This window comes from Cyprinus carpio, chromosome A18 (assembly GCF_018340385.1).
Source record: "Cyprinus carpio isolate SPL01 chromosome A18, ASM1834038v1, whole genome shotgun sequence".
Classification (NCBI taxonomy): domain Eukaryota; kingdom Metazoa; phylum Chordata; class Actinopteri; order Cypriniformes; family Cyprinidae; genus Cyprinus; species Cyprinus carpio.
Genome location: NC_056589.1, coordinates 17,020,752 through 17,039,441, shown reverse-complemented (window position 1 = coordinate 17,039,441; position 18,690 = coordinate 17,020,752). Strand labels below are relative to the sequence as shown.

The following is an 18,690-nucleotide window of genomic DNA, read 5'->3' as shown; positions in this document are numbered from 1 at the left end:
GTTGCTTTGCAGCCTGAAATGAAGATGGACACAGTTTTTGTTTTATCCAGCTGTATTTACTCAGTGCAACATCCCAATGAAAGATATAACACAAACATGTCATAAAAAAAGAAAGAAAATAATAATAATAAAAAGGATCACCCCCTCCTAAAAATTACTTGTAAACTCAATCAGGTGTAGCTAATCACCTTCTCAATGGCACACAAAGCCATTTGACTTTCAACTGTGATTAGCTGTGGTCATTTTGATTAGCTCAGCATGAAAAGAGCTTTCCTGGAGCATGTCAGTCCTTGGTAGTACAACTGAAGCAAACAATCATTTATGGGTGGCAAGGCACTGTCAAAAGATCTCCGGGATAAAGTTGAAGTCTGTTATTAAGAAGCAGGAGGTACTTGGTACAACACAGACCCTCCCTGGATCAGGAAGTCGCTCCAAACTGGATGAAAGAGCCAAGAGGAAACTGCTCAGAGAGGCTACCAAGAGGCCTACAGCAACTCTGAAGCTGTTACAGGAATTTATGACAAAGAGTGCTCATTGTGTACATGTGACAATAATATCAGAAATTGTCGACAAATGTGGCTTGTATGGGAGGGTTGCAAGAAAAAAAAAGCCATTCTTAAGAAAGGCCACATGCAGTCACGACTGATGCAAATGAGACTAAGATTTATTATTTGGCCTTAACACCAAACAAAATGTCTGTCCGAAATCAAATACAGCTCACCATTCTAATAACACCATACAGTAAAGCATGGAGATGGTAATGTCCTGTTATGGGGTGTTTCTCTGCAGCAGGGACTGGGGCACTTGTCAGGATAGAAGGAAAGATGGATGGGGCAAAATACCATCAAATTCTTGAGGAAAATCTGCTGCCCTCTGCCAGAAAGTTGTCAATTAGAAAAAAAGTGTACTTTCCAGCATGAAAATGATCCAAAGCACAAAGCAAAATTGAGCACACAGTGGTTGAAGTGAAAAAGGAGAATGTCCTTGCATGGCCTAGTCAGAGCCCAGACTTAAACCCCACTGAAAATCTGTGGAATGACTTGAAGACTGCACTCCACAAACAGTCACCATCAAATTTAACTTAACTTAAACAGTTCTTCAAAGAAGAATGGGCAAATATTACAAAGTCTAGATGTGCAAGGTTAGCAGAGACCTATCCCAACAGACTAAAGTCTGTAATTAAAGCAAAAGGTGGTTCAAAAAAAATACTTTTTTTTTCTGACATGTTAGTGTTGTATCTTTCACCTGGATGTTATAAGTTGTACTGAGTAAATACAGCTGGATAAAACAAAAACTGTGTCCATCTTCATTTCAGGCTGCAAATCCACAAAATGTGATTATTTTAAAGGGTGTGATCATTTTCTATATCCACTGTATATATATTGGAATTATATACATACTGTATTTATTTACACATTTTTAATATACAGTATTATAGATGGTTTATGCTATGTTTTTTACTGTATTTTAAAAATGTTTTAGAAATTTAGTAAATTTAATAGGCTAGTATTGATATAAATAGCTATTTAATTTTTAATGTTTGTACTGTATTCACATGTTCACCAAGTAAATCCATGCCTGTAGATAAGCAATAAACTTTCATGTGTTTTTGAGAAGAAGTTCCAAAGTTCCTGATTTTCCATCGTGATTAGACTTGAAATCAATTGCACTGGTAACCATGTGCTCTTCCCAGTTCAAAGTGCCTTTAGACTATTGCAATGTGAATTTTGTGAATCCGTCTTCAGATTTGTTATTAGTTCAGTCAATGTGCAGCTACATTTACTGAGTTGCAGATCCCTGCCTATAATTTAGAGGGTATTTTAGGCAAGAATTTACTTATTACAGATTTACTCGTAAGCACAAAATGACCAGAGATTACTATGTTGTTCTCGTATCATGATTGTGGTCTTGAGCTTTGATCTGTTTGTATGCTACCTACACAAGCGCACATATGTGTATATATGCGTGTGTACAGTGAGGGCTCAGGAGTGATCGTCAGCTTTGGCTTGTAGCAGTGCAGACACATGGGCTGAAGGGATATGCTCCTGTGTGATTCTCTCTCTTTGGCCCTGTTATGAGTGGCGTCTGCTGGGAGCTGGCAGTCGTGAGAGGCAGACTGATCCACAGTTAATGGTTGTTTTGATGCTACTGATTAGGACTGTGAGCGGCAAACTTAAATTTAGCCCTGGCCCTAAGGTAGACCTCACAGGCTTCTTGCCAACAGTTAAAAGGGTGACAGCAAAGCCACTGTGACAACATCTCATCCCATGGCACTGAATAGGTACAAGGCACACACACATATGCATACACACACTTACACACTTACATGCTTCCCTAAAAAGCAACTGTGTTTGGCAGAGGTGCTAAAAGCATACCTATATGTATGTTTGAACTTCAGAATATACTTCTACTAAACAGCCCTGTTAGATATTCGAGAACTGAGCCTGATAAAGGCTCCTTTGACAAGGAACTCAAAAAAAAAACATCACCCACAAAAATGTTTTCCTTATTTGACAACTGTGATAGCTTGTCAAAGTGGCAGTACGGCAGATGGAGGGGGTGGGAAGCGGCTGAGGGGAAGCTACTGATGGAAGAAGGGAGGGAGGTAGAGGGAAAAAAGGAAAAGTTAAAAGGAGCCCGAGAGAAAATCTCATTTAGTTTCTCTCCAGTGGCTGTGGCATGTATTGACTGAGTCTCCACCAAGAGCACTTCACAGCTTTTTGTTGGAGCCGACTGCAGACAGACATGATTCAACTGACTATGATTGGAGTTGCAGCGTTGAGTGGGTGAACATTTTTTTTTTCGTCTCTAATGCATGAATCAGTGGCTTATTAGTTATTGAACAGCAGGTGACTATTTTTTTGTTACTAGAGGTGGATCAAGGTTTAAACAGAACAGCAACCAAGTGACTCTAACCACATTGTAGTGTTTTGTGTTTTGTCCAAGATCAAAATACTGCAGATAGTTTCCAAGTTTGAGAAGATATCAGCTGGACCCCTTCAAACGCTGGCCTGCAGGCATACAAATAAAAAGTATTTGTGAAACTTTAAACAATTAATCAATATTAAGATCAACATTATTATGCATAAAACAGTGTAATTGTAAAATAAAATTCAAACTATTACAAATAATTTTCAGTAATTGAAATACATTTGAAATAAAATATATTTTATAAAAGTAGAAATGCTGCCCCTTGGCAACTAATTATATAAAGATTATATTAAATTATTTTATTAAAGACATATTTATTTATAAATAAACACTGGACCAGCTCTATACCCTCGCCGGGGTGCTGGAGGGTTCATGGGAGTTTGCCCAACCAATCCACATGTGCTTTGTGGATTTGGAGAAGGCATTCGACGGTGTCCCTCGCGGCATCCTATGGGTGGTGCACCGGGAATATGGGGTCCGGGGACCTGTACAACAGGAGCAGGAGCTTGGTTTGCATTGCCAGCAGTAGGTCAGAATTGTTCCCGGTGCATGTTGGACTCCAGCAAAGCTGCCCTTTATCACCGGACACGTTCATTATTTTTATGGACAGGATTTCTAGGCGCAGCCAGGGGCATCAGGGTGTAGAGTTTGGGTATAGGTTGATTTAGTCTCTGCTTTTTGCAGATGATGTTGTCATGTTGGCTTCATCAGACCAGGACCTTCAGCGTGTGCTGGGATGGTATAATGGGTTTAGGTCAGCACAGTGTGAAGTGGCTGGGATGAGAATCAGCACCTCCAAGTCCGAGGCCATGGTGCTCAGCTGGAAAAGGGTGGTTTGTCCCCTTCAGGTTGGTGGAGAGCTCCTGCTTCAAGTGGAGGAGTTTTAGTATCTTGGGGTCTTGTTCACGAGTGAGGGAAGGATGAAGGCGGGAGATTGACAGGCGGATAGGTGCAGCTTCTGCAGTGATGCGGTCGATGCACCGGTCTGTCATGGTAAAGAAGGAGCTGAGCTGCAAGGTGAAGATCTTGATTTACCGGTCGATCTATGTTCCTACTCTCACCTATGATCATGAGCTGTGGGTCATGACCGAAAGGGCAAGATCCCAGATACAGGCGGCCGAAGTGAGCTTTCTCCGTAGGGTAGCTGGCCGCTCCCTTAGAGATAGGGTGAGGAGCTCGGCCACTCGGGAAGAGCTCAGAGTAGAGCCACTGCTCCTCCACATCGAGAGGAGCCAGCTGAGGTGGATCGGGCATCTGTTCCGGATGCCTCCTGGATGCCTTCCTGGGAGGTGTTCCGGGTGCGTCCCACCGGGGAGAGGCCCCGGGGAAGATCAAGGACATGCTGGAGGGACTATGTCTCTCGGCTGGCCTGGGAATGCCTCGGTATCCCCCTGGAAGAGCTGGAGGAAGTGTCTAGGGAGAGGGAAGTCTGGGCGTCTCTGCTTAGACTGCTGCCCCCGTGACCCAGCCCCGGATAAGCGGAAGAAGATGGATGGATGGATGGATGGATATTTATTTATTAAATATTTTATGTATTTCATTAAACATTTAATTTCCTTACAAAATGTTTTATCCATTAAACTTATTATTATTATTATTATTATTATTATTATTATATATTTTATGCAGCAAGCTGCATATGACGGTACTATATAAATATGTATGCATATGATATGTATGCATATGATGCAAAACATTACTGATGTTTACTGACACACTTTCACTGATGCTTTCAAGACTTTCACATGTCAATTTTTGCAGCTTGGCCCAAAGAGTCAAGTGACAGTTCCGTTACTGGCCCAAAAACTCATCACAGACCATTCTTTTTTTGTTGAACCCTGATGCGATTGGCCTGTATGATAATACAGCTTCAATATTGGCCAATTCATGTTGGCTTCATCAGACCAGGACCTTCAGCGTGTGCTGGGATGGTACTACCAACTATTAGCTAAGTAATGACCTGCCCTTCTGCAGCAGATAGTAGAAGATTATATGTTTACCCCTTACAGCTAAGAAAAAGTGCTGCTAGTTAAAAAAACCCACAAATCACATTTAATTTGTTCTGACTCACCACCACATTTTAATATATGTTTTGCATTTGCATATAATATGCCAAAGACAACGATGATACAGAAATCCCAGACAGCTTTTAAAAATGCTCCTAATGTAAATGAGTCACCCATTTTGCTGGAAAACATTATAGCAGATCACCGCTCACCCACTCACCCTCCGTCACTGTTGCATTCTTACTGACACACACTAAAAACACACATAGATAAACACAACCTCATTGTGAACCCCACACTCCTCTTTTCTCTCTCACAAGCTTTTATCTGTATACTTGCTGGAATCCAACACCCCCAACAGATAAACATGCTGGACATGAGCAAATAACAAATTACAGTGTGAGCCGAGTACAAAAGTTCTCAAGCCAAACAGCATGGTGTGTGTGTGTTATGTGTGTTATGGCAGAAACACGATGCTGTCTTTTCCGGCATGTGCAGAGATGAGGACCGACTCCCTGTTGGTCTTGGCAGAGGGACTCGATGAGCTGTGCTAGAGTGGAAAGAGTGTATTTACTCGGACAATGAGACATGTCCTTAAATTTAATGAACAAACCTCAGATGGTCTGGGATGAACTGGAGTGGATCACTAAAAGAGAAAACAAGCTAAAATTGTCTAATAAAAAACTGGTTGCTTTCATGTTAAAAGCAAATCTCAGTCCTTAAATTACCCCTAACAAGGCCCAGTGCTCACTAGTGTGAAATCCAGAGAGCAAAGCAAATATGCAGCCATAGTGGATGTCTGAATTTCAACATAAGGAGAGCCAAAGGTCACTAGACATCTTAACCATTTCATTATGGGTATCCATCATAAAAACTCAAAACAAATCCTTAAGATATGTCATGAGGTGGTAAATTGCATGTTAGATTAGCATTAAAGGTAACTTTAACATGTGGCTCACTGATCTAGAACTAGAGAAATATTCTATTGTCAATAACAGTTAAAGTGATACTCCACCTAAAAATGAAAATTCTCTCATCATTTACCATCCTGCAGTGCTAGATGTATATTCTTTAGATCAACACAAACAGATAAGATAATCCATCTCTGTGAGTCTGTATAATGCAAGTGAATGGGTCCCATAAAGTTTGCTTCAAAAATCATGCAAAGTCAATATGACAGTAATCCACATGACCTCATTTGATGAATCGCTGTCTTATGAAATGATAGGTGTGTGAGGAAAATACTAATATTTTAAACTATAGACCATCGTTTCCAGATAACTGTCATATGTGCATTCTCATAAATGGCAGCAAGTCATGCAGACTGTGGTCCTCTGTGCTTCTGCATCACTTCTTGAGTTTTACAACGTGCTTACATTATGTTTCACAACATGCTGCTTCATAACCTTATTTTCTAAATGCATCTTAATGATTGATGTTTATTTAATATAATTTATTTTAAAATAATTATTTAAAATATATATAATATATATATATATATATATATATATATATATATATATATATATATATCTATATGTATGTATTTGTATATATATATATATATATATATATATATATATATATATATATATATATATATATATATATATATATTTGTATAAAGCTTTAAATTTCTGTTTTGAATCCTCAAAAATGCCCAAATTACTTCCAATGTGTCTAGCCGTTGTCAGGGATATGGACCTGTCTCTGTGTTTTTCTCCCCATGTGCTCCATGACCTAGTTTTCTCCCTTGTCTTATTGCTTCATTTGATTCACCTGTGCTCGTTAATTATCCCTCGTTAAGTTTAGTATTGAAAGTGTTGTCTGCCCCATGTTTCCTTGTCGGGTCTTGAACGTTGTGATGTGCTACGTGTGTCTCCAGCCAGCTCTGTGTAACCCTTGTTTTGTAAAGAATGCTGTTTGTGATATTCCCTCGTCTCCACGTTCCTCACTCCTCACAGTAGGCATTCGTGACAGAAGACCCGACCTACAAAAACTTTATTTGCATTTACCCCTCCGTTTGTTTTCCGTGTTTTGTTCAATGTTTTGTTTTTTGTTTTCCCCATGGATCCCCTTGCCTTAATGTTCACATCCCTAGCCCACAAGGACCTTCCTTCATGAAGTATGCGGTTGAGTTCAGCCAAATCACCATTTTAACAGCATCTGATAATGCTGCGCTGGACTCACTTTTCTGGATTGTGGCAAATTACCACCGCTCCGTCGACCTCCCTGACACCACCGAACTGAGCTGGAGAGAAGCCATTATCCGGTACCTGGAGAGCATCTATCCCCGATCCAGACCACAGCCAGACCCGGAGCCCAGCCCACCATATCCCTGCTGTGCGGGCCCACCGATGACAGAGAGCCCGAGCCCGCAGCCACCGATGAGCCATCGGTGCACGGAGTGACAGAGCTGTGGATCGCCACGGAGCCGATGCTGCAAATGACGTCTATGCTCGCCATGAGGGAAAGTGCCATGAACAGTGAGATCGCAGAAAGGAGCTCCACCCATTGCACCATGGCTGACAGTGAACTGATTGTATATCTGGGACTGCTGGACTTCGAAGGGGACCTAATAGACTGGCAGGCAAATTTGTATGCCGACATGCCCATTCTCCTCCCTCCTTCATCAGAGCCCTCTATCACTTCTGTTCCTGTTTCCCCATCCAGCCCAGAGAGGGCTCCTGTTTCCACGTCCAGCCCAGGGAGGGCTCCTGTTTCTCTGTCCAGTCCAAAGAGGGCTCCTGTTTCCAAATCCAGCCCAGAGAGGGCTCTTGTTTCCCTCTCAGGTAGGGATAGGGTTTTTGTTTGTAAATCCAGCCCAGAGAGGGCTCTTGTTTCCCTATTCAGCCCAGAGAGGGCTTCTTTTCCCGAATCCAGCCAGGAGAGGGCTTCTGTTCCCAAGGGCAGCACCTGAGAGCCTGAAAGTTCAAAAATAACCACCCACCCTCTTGCTCCTGCCTCCTTCACTGCTGTTGTCTGGCAGCCCCTCTGCTCACCCTCAACCCACCATCTGTACAGTGTGAGCTACGCGGGTCTGCCAGTCTCCATCGTTGGCATGGCTGGAGTATCCCTGGTCTCTGCCTCCAGCCTCTGAGTCTCGGATTCCGCCTCGGCCTGTTGACCCAGTGGCTCCACCATGGCTCCTAGCTCCCTCCTCTCCACCGTGGCCCATCAGTCCACTGGTTCCGCCGGGCTCCCTCGTCCCTCCGGCTCCGCCTCGGTCTGTTGTCGACCATCCGTCGCCTCGGGACTCCACTCTTCCGGCTGCACCTCGTCGCTCCGGCTCCATCAGGCTCCTCCTTCCCTTTGGCTCCTCCTCGGTCCTCTGTCGCTTAGGCTCCACTGCGGCCTTCCAGATCCATGCCTCCGTATTGGTTGCCAGAGCCATCTGTTCCACCTTGGCCCTCCGGATTCTCATCTTCAGCCTGGCTCATCAGCTCTCCATCTTTGCCTGGGGCTCCTCCGCTGCCGTCGGTCAGCCCACTGGAGTCGTCAGCCCTTCTTCCTCCATGGTTCCTCCCTCCGACGGCTCCATCATGGGTTGCCTTCATGGCTGTGGCCTGGGTCCCGCCTGGCTCTGCCTGCTCCAAGTCGCTCCTTTCTCCTCCCTGGCTCCTCCCTCCGTCTGGTCTGCCTTGGCTCTTCCTATCTCCTCCCTCCGTTGTCTCCACCCTGGACTCTGTTGGCCGTCCTCCTTCCGGGAATTCGACTCCACCCAAGCCTCCTCCCAAGGTCCCACCTGTCCCTCCCTCTGTTGTTTCTATGGTACGAGGACGCGCCTTCTGGGAGGGGGCAATATGTCAGGGGTATGGACCTGTCTGTGTGTGTTTTTCTCCCCCATGTGCTCCATGACTTAGTTTTCTACCTTTTCTTATTGCTTCATTTGATTCACCTGTCTCTGCATTCCTTGCTCCTCACAGTAGGCACTCGTGACGGCCATAACCTTGATATTTTACTTTTGTGTTAATAAACATTATGCAATTATGCTGTTGATTGAGTTTAAAGGGATAAATCATCCAAAAATTACAATTCTGTCATCATTTACTCACCCTCAAGTTATTCCAAAGCTGTAGTATGGAAGGCACTGGCTACCTTCAACTTTCTTTTGTGTTGAACCAGGTTTTGGAACAACTTGAAGGTGAGTAAATGATGACTAAATTTACATTTTCACCTGAACTATCCCTTTAACTTGTGCTGAACCTGAAATATTCCTTTAAATTCAAAAGTTGATTAATACAGACAGTTTATTGTTTTACTGTCAGAAATGTGTTGACTTTGACCTGAATGAACCTGACAGATAATGATGAAATCACAGCATTTGTATTGATTGTTATATAATCATAATTAATGAAGTTCTTCCACTCTCTTTGTAAAAGAACTTTACATTCTCGTGAAATATACAAGTCTTTGTTTACCCAAATTCATACACTCACAGATGAATGAAGCATCAGTAGAGGTGCAAACAGATTGAGCCTTTAAGCAAACATGGTGTGAGTTGTGTAGGTGTGTGAAATGATGAGACGTCTCTCCTCTCATCTGAATGTCAAATTGTGTGATGAGGATATTGTGAGTGTATGTGCCATTGATAAAATCTTCCGGCTGCACTGACATATGATACATTCTCACACACGCGCTCTAACGCACACACTCATACTAACGCAGCCAAGCAATGAGTCTGATCACAGCATGGCTTTTAAATCAACACACACAGTTCTAGGTTCTGGTGACTGTTTGTGAGCCAAGTCTTGAGAAAGAGCAGAAGAAAAGAACTGGCAGTAGCTTCTATGTATCTCATTTAGAAAAAATGACTCAGCAATTCAAATTGACAGTCAAAAATCTGCATGTATAAAACATCTGTTTTAGCACAACCACACTTGTGCACCATGCAAAAAGACACTATGAAAATACATCCAGTAATTCATTGGCATACCACAACAGATAAAAAACATTATTAATCAGCTATGTTTGTCAATCATACAGGTCACAAGCCTTATCCACACTCTTAAAAATAAAGGTTCTTTATTGGCATTTAAGGATTCATGACGAACCTTTAACATCCATGAAACTTTTTAATTACACAAAAGGTTATTTATAATGGGTAAAAAGCTGTTAAATGTTCTTTATTTTTCAAATGTTAACCTTTATTTGGATGCAATATTCACTTTTACATGGTGTTTGCATATAAATGTCTTTTCATTTATTTTAACAATTTATGAATAAATGTTTCTTACAATTGCAACTTTATATATCACAGTGACTGAATTTCACAATTTCACAATTTGATTTGAAAATTTATTTATTATTATTTTAAACATTTTTTATTTCTAATTAAGTTTTTATTTTTAATTCTAAGGCAAAACATTTTCATCTGTATATGTATGTGTATTAAGTGGTTAATAAGTGAGCTGTGGGAATGTGACACTATCCCACTAATGTCCGAGTATGTGTGTGTGTTTCTCAGAGAACTTGTGTGGACGCATGACTAACAGTGAGTGACCAATCACTTCTGACGTGCAACCCGGGAGCTACACTCTATTGTTATGAAGAGCTTTATGAGAATACTGTCAGAAAGCCTATTGGCCCTACCTTGATATGCAAATGTGTGATTCTCTCTTTTAGCTTATAGCTAATTTGCATCAATTAGCTTTTCCGGTTTGCAAGCAACGCTTTGGTTGATCAAGTTTTCCTGCATGCATGTCCTTCCTATATATCATAGAGAGACAACCACAAATATAAGAAATGGTTAAAATGTATGCAAATATGAGAGGAAATGCTGTCAGTCAGTGTCATGTGTAGTTTTGGAAACGTTCCCACAACAGGTCCATAATAAGAGCTGTAGTCATGTGATTTCACAGATTAAGACGGACAAACCTCTAGCTGGAACTCTTGTAGGAAACTGAATCAGAGCCACTCCCAGCTGGCATGCTGCAGAGTCAGGCCAGACACACACACACAAGCCAAAATTCAGGTAGAAATGTTCATGCATGCCTGAAAACACACCCACAAACAGTGAAATTGTTTTTCTTTGGAACTTGGGTGGTGGTCAGTGAACCACTAACAGTGAAATTGTTTTTCTTTGGAACTTGGGTGGTGGTCAGTGAACCACTGCTAAGGTCATTAACCTTCAAATTAAAAAGTATTTACATGCAGCAGCAGTAATTACATTAATATGCTTTCCCAACAAACATAAACTAGGATACAGTCATGCCTGAACCCAAAAAAAGCATAAATTTGTTCTTCTTTGCAGAAATCCTATTTGGCCCAAATTCTGATAAGTGACCAAGCAATATTGTATTTATATTAAGAATGGTTATTGTATTACATTAATAGCTTTCATTGTTATTGTTATTAATATTGAAAATTAGAAAACCCTAATGTAATATGTATACAGATTATTTTGGCATTCAAAAGTTTCCAGTCTTCAGTGTCACATGATCTTTCAGAAATCATTCTAATATAATGGTTTGCTGTGCAAGAAACATTTTTTTCTTTCTTTTTCTTTTAATCAATGTTGAAAACAGTTGTGCTACGTATTATTATATGTGGACAAAGATATTTTTTCAGGATTCTTTGATAAACAGAAAGTACAACGTTAATTTGAAATAGAAATAAGTCTTTATTCTCAGCTATGATTAATTTAATTCATCTTGATGAGTAAAATTAATCTCCTAAAGACAAATCATATTGACCTCAAAATCATATAGAACATTTGAATGGTGTAACTCAAAAACAAATCAGAAGAGAAAATCCTGCATATGCACTTACCAAAACAAACAAACAAACAAAAAATTAATTACTTCAATCCATTTTTTTTTCTTCTTTATCTTTCTTTATTAATTTTTGCACTGAATTTAAGTAAAATCTACTTTGTGTCAAAGTTAATGGGCACATCTAACTTTTCAGGTTATAAATCTGAGGCAAAGTCACTTAAAATAATCTATTTATAATTTAAATTAGCAATATTTACAAATGTTAAACAATCACATTTCAAACAGCACAATGATGTGGAATGTTGAATTTTGTGTGACAGCATGACATCATAATATAGGTAAAAGTAAATACATAAAAAAATAATGTGGTTAATGTGGTACATAAAAATGAATGCATAAAAATGAGCTCCACCACAAAATAACTTAACAACTTTACAACAGTTGAAATACTGTCAAAACAGTTGTTCATGATTCATGCTTATTAATTTTTTGTCTATTAGTTTCAGAAAATTGTACTGGTGCACTATTAACCCTTTTGACAGGTAATCATTAAAAGTTCAACATTACCTGCATGACTCGTGAGATCATGAAAATTCACTCCCCACCCAAATCTCCACCTGCGTTCCCAAAAACTACAGTATGTTTCACCTAAACTGGACTGCATGCACACAGATACAATCTCACTGCTGATTACAGACACTTGTTCATCCCTCACATTGTGCATTGATACAAGTTTATGACTCCAAAAGAAACCCAGGACTGGCTGATGTTTGGCTGCAGTTTGACAACAAATATTCTGCATGGTATTCATTTTCCTTCCTTGCAAGACTAAATATTTGGTTAGAGCAATCTTGAGCAGTTTGCCTTCAGTTTGACCTGTGCATGTGCAGCCCTTAATGTTCCTTCTCCTATCTGTTTATTTGCTTGTACTTGACATGTTCCTGGTAACCTCGGCATTATCATCCACATCAACTCAGCATTCAAAGGTAGGTATTGTCATCGAACTCTTTTGTATAGTTAGTAACTATTGGTTGTTCCGAATCTTATACATAATATGTACCTTTTGACACTGATGGAAGACCAACACACCCATTCCGTAAGCCTGCCCTTATTTTATGAATTATTATTTTTATGGAAACTGGTCATGTACACACTGCAAATCTTTGGGAGTGACAACCATAAAAAAGAAAAGACAGACTAAAGAAAATATGGTTGTCATTAATCAGATTTATTTATTTTAATTTTTTTCATGTGTGAATTAAGTTTAAATGTGGTTATTGCTTTTGTTATTATTACCCAAACTTTGTGTGTACACAATGGGTTTAAGTGGACTGACAGCTGTATTTGAATGAATGGTCTGTTGGATGAATTATGGCTCTGTCTTTAATCTAAGTCATAGTATTTGTAGAGTGCTTACCATAACAGCATTTGCATGCAGTATGTGATGACAGGAAGACAACAGACTGAGAGACAAACTCTCAGTTAAGAAAGAATAAGTTCATTTAGCATGTTTATAATCACTCTTTCAGGGAGCTTTTAGTCTTTAGAAGCTAAAATGTTATTAATGTGAGAAATGCCAACTTATGTGTACCAAGTAAACACAGACATTGCAATATATATTATTTTGTTATATTATTTGGGGAGGGGGATTGCTTTATTTAAATAAATAAATAAATATTTACTGACCAATTAAGGTTGTTTCCACGAATTTCCTCTTTATTTTATTTAGGCTATTTGGTACAAGATTTATTAAAAGGAAGATGCCATCATATTTCAATCAATGATCAATCATATTTTTTCATACACTGGTCAAAGTTGTAATAATTAAGAATTTTTAATGAGAGAAGACTCTTATGTTCACAAAGGCTGCATTTTTAATTTTCAATTTTAATACTTTTTTAAATTTAATTTATTTCTGTAATGGCAAAGCTAAATATTCAGCACATTAGTAAACACACCAACACATGATAATGTTCTGTTTATTGTAAGTGTACATAGTTTTGTCACCTGCCACTTTAAATGCTCAAAAAAAAAAAATCTTTATTTATTTATTTTATTATTATTATTATTTTTTAAGTCTTTAAAGTTGACTGGATTCTGATGGGCTGTCAAAGTTTTTATGGTTCATCAGCTGGAAAAATAATTTTGCAAGTGATTCCAACTATATCATTACTCTGTGTCATTATTGGTATAGTGGGCTTCCCTATTCTCATAGAATTAGAATGATTATTAAAAATTTTGAATTATAGTTCATAACTAATTTGGTGTTTATGAAACATTTCTCTCTTGAGCAACCATGTTTTTGCTGCTAAATATTTTGTGCAAACTATGATGCACTACCATTCAAAAGTCTGGGGTAATTAAAAAGTAAAAAAAATATATATATATTTAGAAGGGATGCATTTAAACTGAATAAAAATGATAGTAAAGAAATGTATAATGTTATATAAGATTTCCATTTCAAATAAATGCCATTCTTTTGAACTTTTTTTTTTGTCAAAGAATCCTGAAATAAAAATGTAGCACATTTTCCACAAAAATATTAAGCGCAGGAAAAAATTTTTTTTAAACTGTTATTATGAGAAACTATTTTTATATATGAGCAAATGTTATATGTGTACTAAATCAGCATATTAGCATGATATCTGAAGGTTCATGTGAAAATAAAGACTGGAGTAACCGATTATTTCAGGTACACGTTCACATAAAAAAGGAAAATGCTGTCAGTTGCTTTGTATTTCAGTCAGATTTATTCTTTTCTAACTGGCCAAAATAAACTACAAACCCAGTCCAAATCCTGGCTATGTGAAACTAGGTGTTAGTAGAATTTGACTGGGTCAAGCGGATGTAGAGTGTTATCAGAAGGCTCAGGAGAGAATGTTCTTTGTAAAATGACATAAATGAGATAATATCTTCACCATGGCATGATATGCGTGAGAACAATACACGTCAGTATAAGCGTCAGAGCCCCTGACCCCTCGCCACTTCCCAGCCCTGCTTACAAAAGATAAAGAAAACAGAGCAGCAAAACAGAATGGCGAGGACTGACGTGGCACGTGTGGTGGCCCTGGAATCTACTCTGCCAAGGTAACTGAGAGAATCATCTCTCTCTCCCTCTCTCTCTCTCAGGGCTAAATGGTGCATTTGAGAGCCCAAATGTACAGAGATTACAGGTTAGTACAGCAGGTCTCTAGCTAATAAATGCATATGCAGACACATATGCAAAACAGTAAAAGCACTTTAATGAAAGAAAAAGCATGGTTTTTAGGGTCTGTTTACACATATTGTGTTTCTGCATGCTACACTTTTTTTTTTTAATTTGCCATATTGATATTTTTTTTTTTTAAGTAATCATTTGAACGATTCCGATAATGTTGATTGTGATGCAATGAAAAGCTGTGTAAACTAGGCATTACCTAGTGTAGTGGCAAAACAATTAATAAATAAATAAAACCTTTCCAAAGCCAAAGTTCTGAGAACGTTCCTTTTTGGCTACACAACATTGTTTTCTTGAGCTGCTTGATGCTTTTCTCAGGCTTCGAATCAATCAAAAGCTTGGGCTACAGGGCTTGGGGTGAATTGTGTGATGGAGTGTGTTTTCATAGCTGGTCTCAATACTTCCTTGTGTTTCACTTGTGCAAGCTTTGTTTGACTGAGGTTTGCCGTCCCAGGCCACCCAGCTTACTACTTTATATGCATAATTATGTGCAGCTCCAAAACAAAAGCAGGAAATAAGCAACCTGTTTGACCAGATCCTCTCAAAGACATTGATACACAAACATGCACATGCAAATGAATTTAATGATTTCTGAGAGCACGCAGAAACAGCCACAAGAGAAGCCGTAGCTTGTCCACTCCCTTGTGTGAATGTGTGTGACGTTCAGTCTGGTGAGTACATCACGCAACTGTCTTCCTTTGAAAGCACAGCAGTCTGGTGGATCATCTGTCACTGAGCTGAGAGAGCGGACTCACGGTAGAATACATAATGCCATGCGGCGCATCCTCCTCTTGCACGCTCACATGCACAGACACACTCGACGGTAGTGAGTCAGACTGAAACGTCAGATCACCGTCACTGGCCCCTAGCATCAGCACACATCCATCACAAGCCAACCTCTGATTACCACACACACACAAAAACACACTAATGGAATCTTTTGCATATTATTCTATTTAGTTACATTTTAGTAAATGCTCACTATTGACAGATTAAATAGATTGAAAGGATTATAACTTTTAGAATATTACTTTTAGTTTTTTAATACACTATTGTAATATTTATTAAAGGGGTGCAGACGGCATGATGTGCATATGTCCCACCACACAAAACCAGGGGTTGCTTATTTTGTACTTGTTTTTTCAGACTAGGTTGCTTATTTCTCTAGAAATACTTGGCAACACTGATATACACATACACACATTTCTATTTCATATGTGCTGAATCCTGAAAGACATAAATATACCTGAAAAAAGTATAACTTTCCACATAAATATCCAGGACCACATACAGTAGATTAAAATGGAAAAGTTATATTTCACAATGTTGATGTTTTACTATATTTTTAATCAAATAAACACAGCCTTGGTGAGCATAAGAGACTTCTGTCAAAAACAATAAAAAACCGAACCCAAACTTTTGAACGGTAGTTTATGTTTATGATTATTTATTTTCATGCAGTATATATTGAGGAATATATTCAAATTTTAATAAATGTAACTAAAAACTATTATTATTATTTTTTTTTTAAATATTTAAAAAAAATAAAATAAAATGATGAAAACTTAAACTTGAAAAGCTTAAACAAACAAATAAAAAACTTAAAATTAATTTAGCCTTGACAACAAACTGAAATAAGTTGAAGTTGAAGTACTGAAATTGCTAAAACTAAAATAAAATCAAAGCTAAAGAGAAATATTAAATAATAATATTTATAAAATAAATGTATAAAATTAATTTATAAAATGAAAAATGGCAATAAGCACATTGTAAAATTACTAAAAATTAAACTAAAATTCAAATGAATACTCAAAATATAAAATACAAGTTAATCCAATATTAAAAGAGATTTTGTTCTATTCGATTCAGCCAAAAAAATAAAATAAAATAATTTTATTCCTTCAACCATTTCTAGTCCCATTCAAAAAGTTCGTCTACTACCCCGGCACATTATTCAAGTTCCAAATGACCATCTCATCTTGGCATAAATTGACTGAATTACACTGATGATTGTATTGTCCTCAAAACTCATTAGACACATAAACTCCAGCCATTCTCATGGCTTTCTAAGTAATTATTTCCCTAAATATTAGATTATTTGTATATACCAGAGACACTAAAATCACAACATATTCTAGTAACCAGCTATCCATGGTCTTTCAACCGGATCCCCAAAGCCTCCAGTACTCACTTGCTAGTGAAAGTTGCTCTCTGGAGACCATGGCAATAAATGCAACCTGCCAACTTGTGAGTGACCAGCTGTCAAGTTCAGTCAGATCCTGGCTATTGGAACCCCAGAGCTCCTAAAAACCGGGCCCTGCAGGTCCTATCCTTCCAACAGCGATCAGAGGAGGGAGAATGTTGAGGGTCAGGCTAATAAGGCTGCTATAATTAGCCTCCAGGATGTGGAGAGTTCCTCCTTGACAACCCCTGACACATCCCCCTTATTAGCAGCAGTGTGCAGATCTGTGCATGCAGACACAGATGGACTGGGGTACATGGGTGAGAGGGAGAAGAGACACAACCTCATATAAGAACTATTTACGAGCTTTTCAGCGGTTGGGTGCAAGGCATTTTTTTGTTTATAACTGCAACGTTAAAAAAAAAAAAAACATGCTAGAAACAGCAGTCTGACAATATATTTGACCAAAATAACCTTTCATCTTAGTTTAGTCTAAAGGTAGAAAACTTCAGATGTTTTCACAGGGGATTGTTCAGGAGCAAGATTTACTATTCCCACTGGTTTAATTATTTTTCATAATGATGGGTAACATTTCTTTGAAAGTCCTTGTCCAGACACATTTCTTATCTTTTCATTAGATTTCGTAAGTTGCAGCAATGAGCAAGTGGTTTGGCTTTTTAAAAGAAAGGAAATTAATTTTTGATGAATATCAGTTTCAGTGACATGCGTTTCCTTGTCAGAGGATCATACATTAAAGGCAGATCTGCTGGAAGCAAGCTGTGCTTTACTGTCACAGGGATTTTCAATCCTCTTTTGGCGGAATGAGAAAATACCGAAAAGTCTTTTTCCCCAGACACTGAGCAAGAGGAAGAGAGAGAGACAAAGAGACAGTTGACGGAAGACAAGGGACAGGTTGTAGTTTTACTGTGAGACAGACTACTTATAAAGAAAGGATGATTAATTTCATTTAGAGGCATAATACTCTTCTGTCTAATTTTTTTTTCATCATTTGAACATCATTGCACAATATGTCCCCTTCTCAAGTGTTCATTTTCTGTTCATAAGTCTGGAGACAATCTGGGAACAAAGTGAAAATCTTTCAGACCTGATTTAACGGCACATTGGTTTGAATCTTAATAATCATGATTAGTCAAAATACACATGCATTTAAATATTAAACATTCCTATGAGCAATCAATAAAAGAAAACAATACTTCCTTTTTGTAGAATTGTATTCCAGGCAAGCCAGATATAATAGTTAATATTTAAGAAACTCTCTAGGGTTAATCCTGACTAAAACTACCGCTATTGCCTCGAGCATGCATACTATTTTCAGTCTGTCATCAAGGCACCATTATTTAAGCAAAGGATTATGAGCTACATATAATTTACTTTATCTATGTATTACTGTACATGAACTCTTTGGACCACTTCCCATATTCACATTTCCAAACACGTTTTACGTTTATTGTGTCACATAATTGAAGGGTTTATACAGTAATGACCTGTAATCAAATCTCTGCTTACAGAGTGAATCTTAGCTTATGATAAAATCAGATAATGTCTTTGAAGGTGAAGTATGTAATTTCTGTGCCTCTAGTGGAACCAAATGTAAGAGCTGTGTCCAAAATCACATAC

General features: G+C 38.4%; 1 protein-coding gene across 1 annotated transcript in view; it reads left to right on the top strand.

Moving 5' to 3' along the window:
• LOC109108857 (peptidyl-prolyl cis-trans isomerase FKBP8-like) overlaps positions 1 to 18,690 on the top strand; it is a 42,589-nt gene that overhangs the window by 4,388 nt on the left and 19,511 nt on the right. The gene's annotated exons all lie outside the window — the stretch shown is intronic.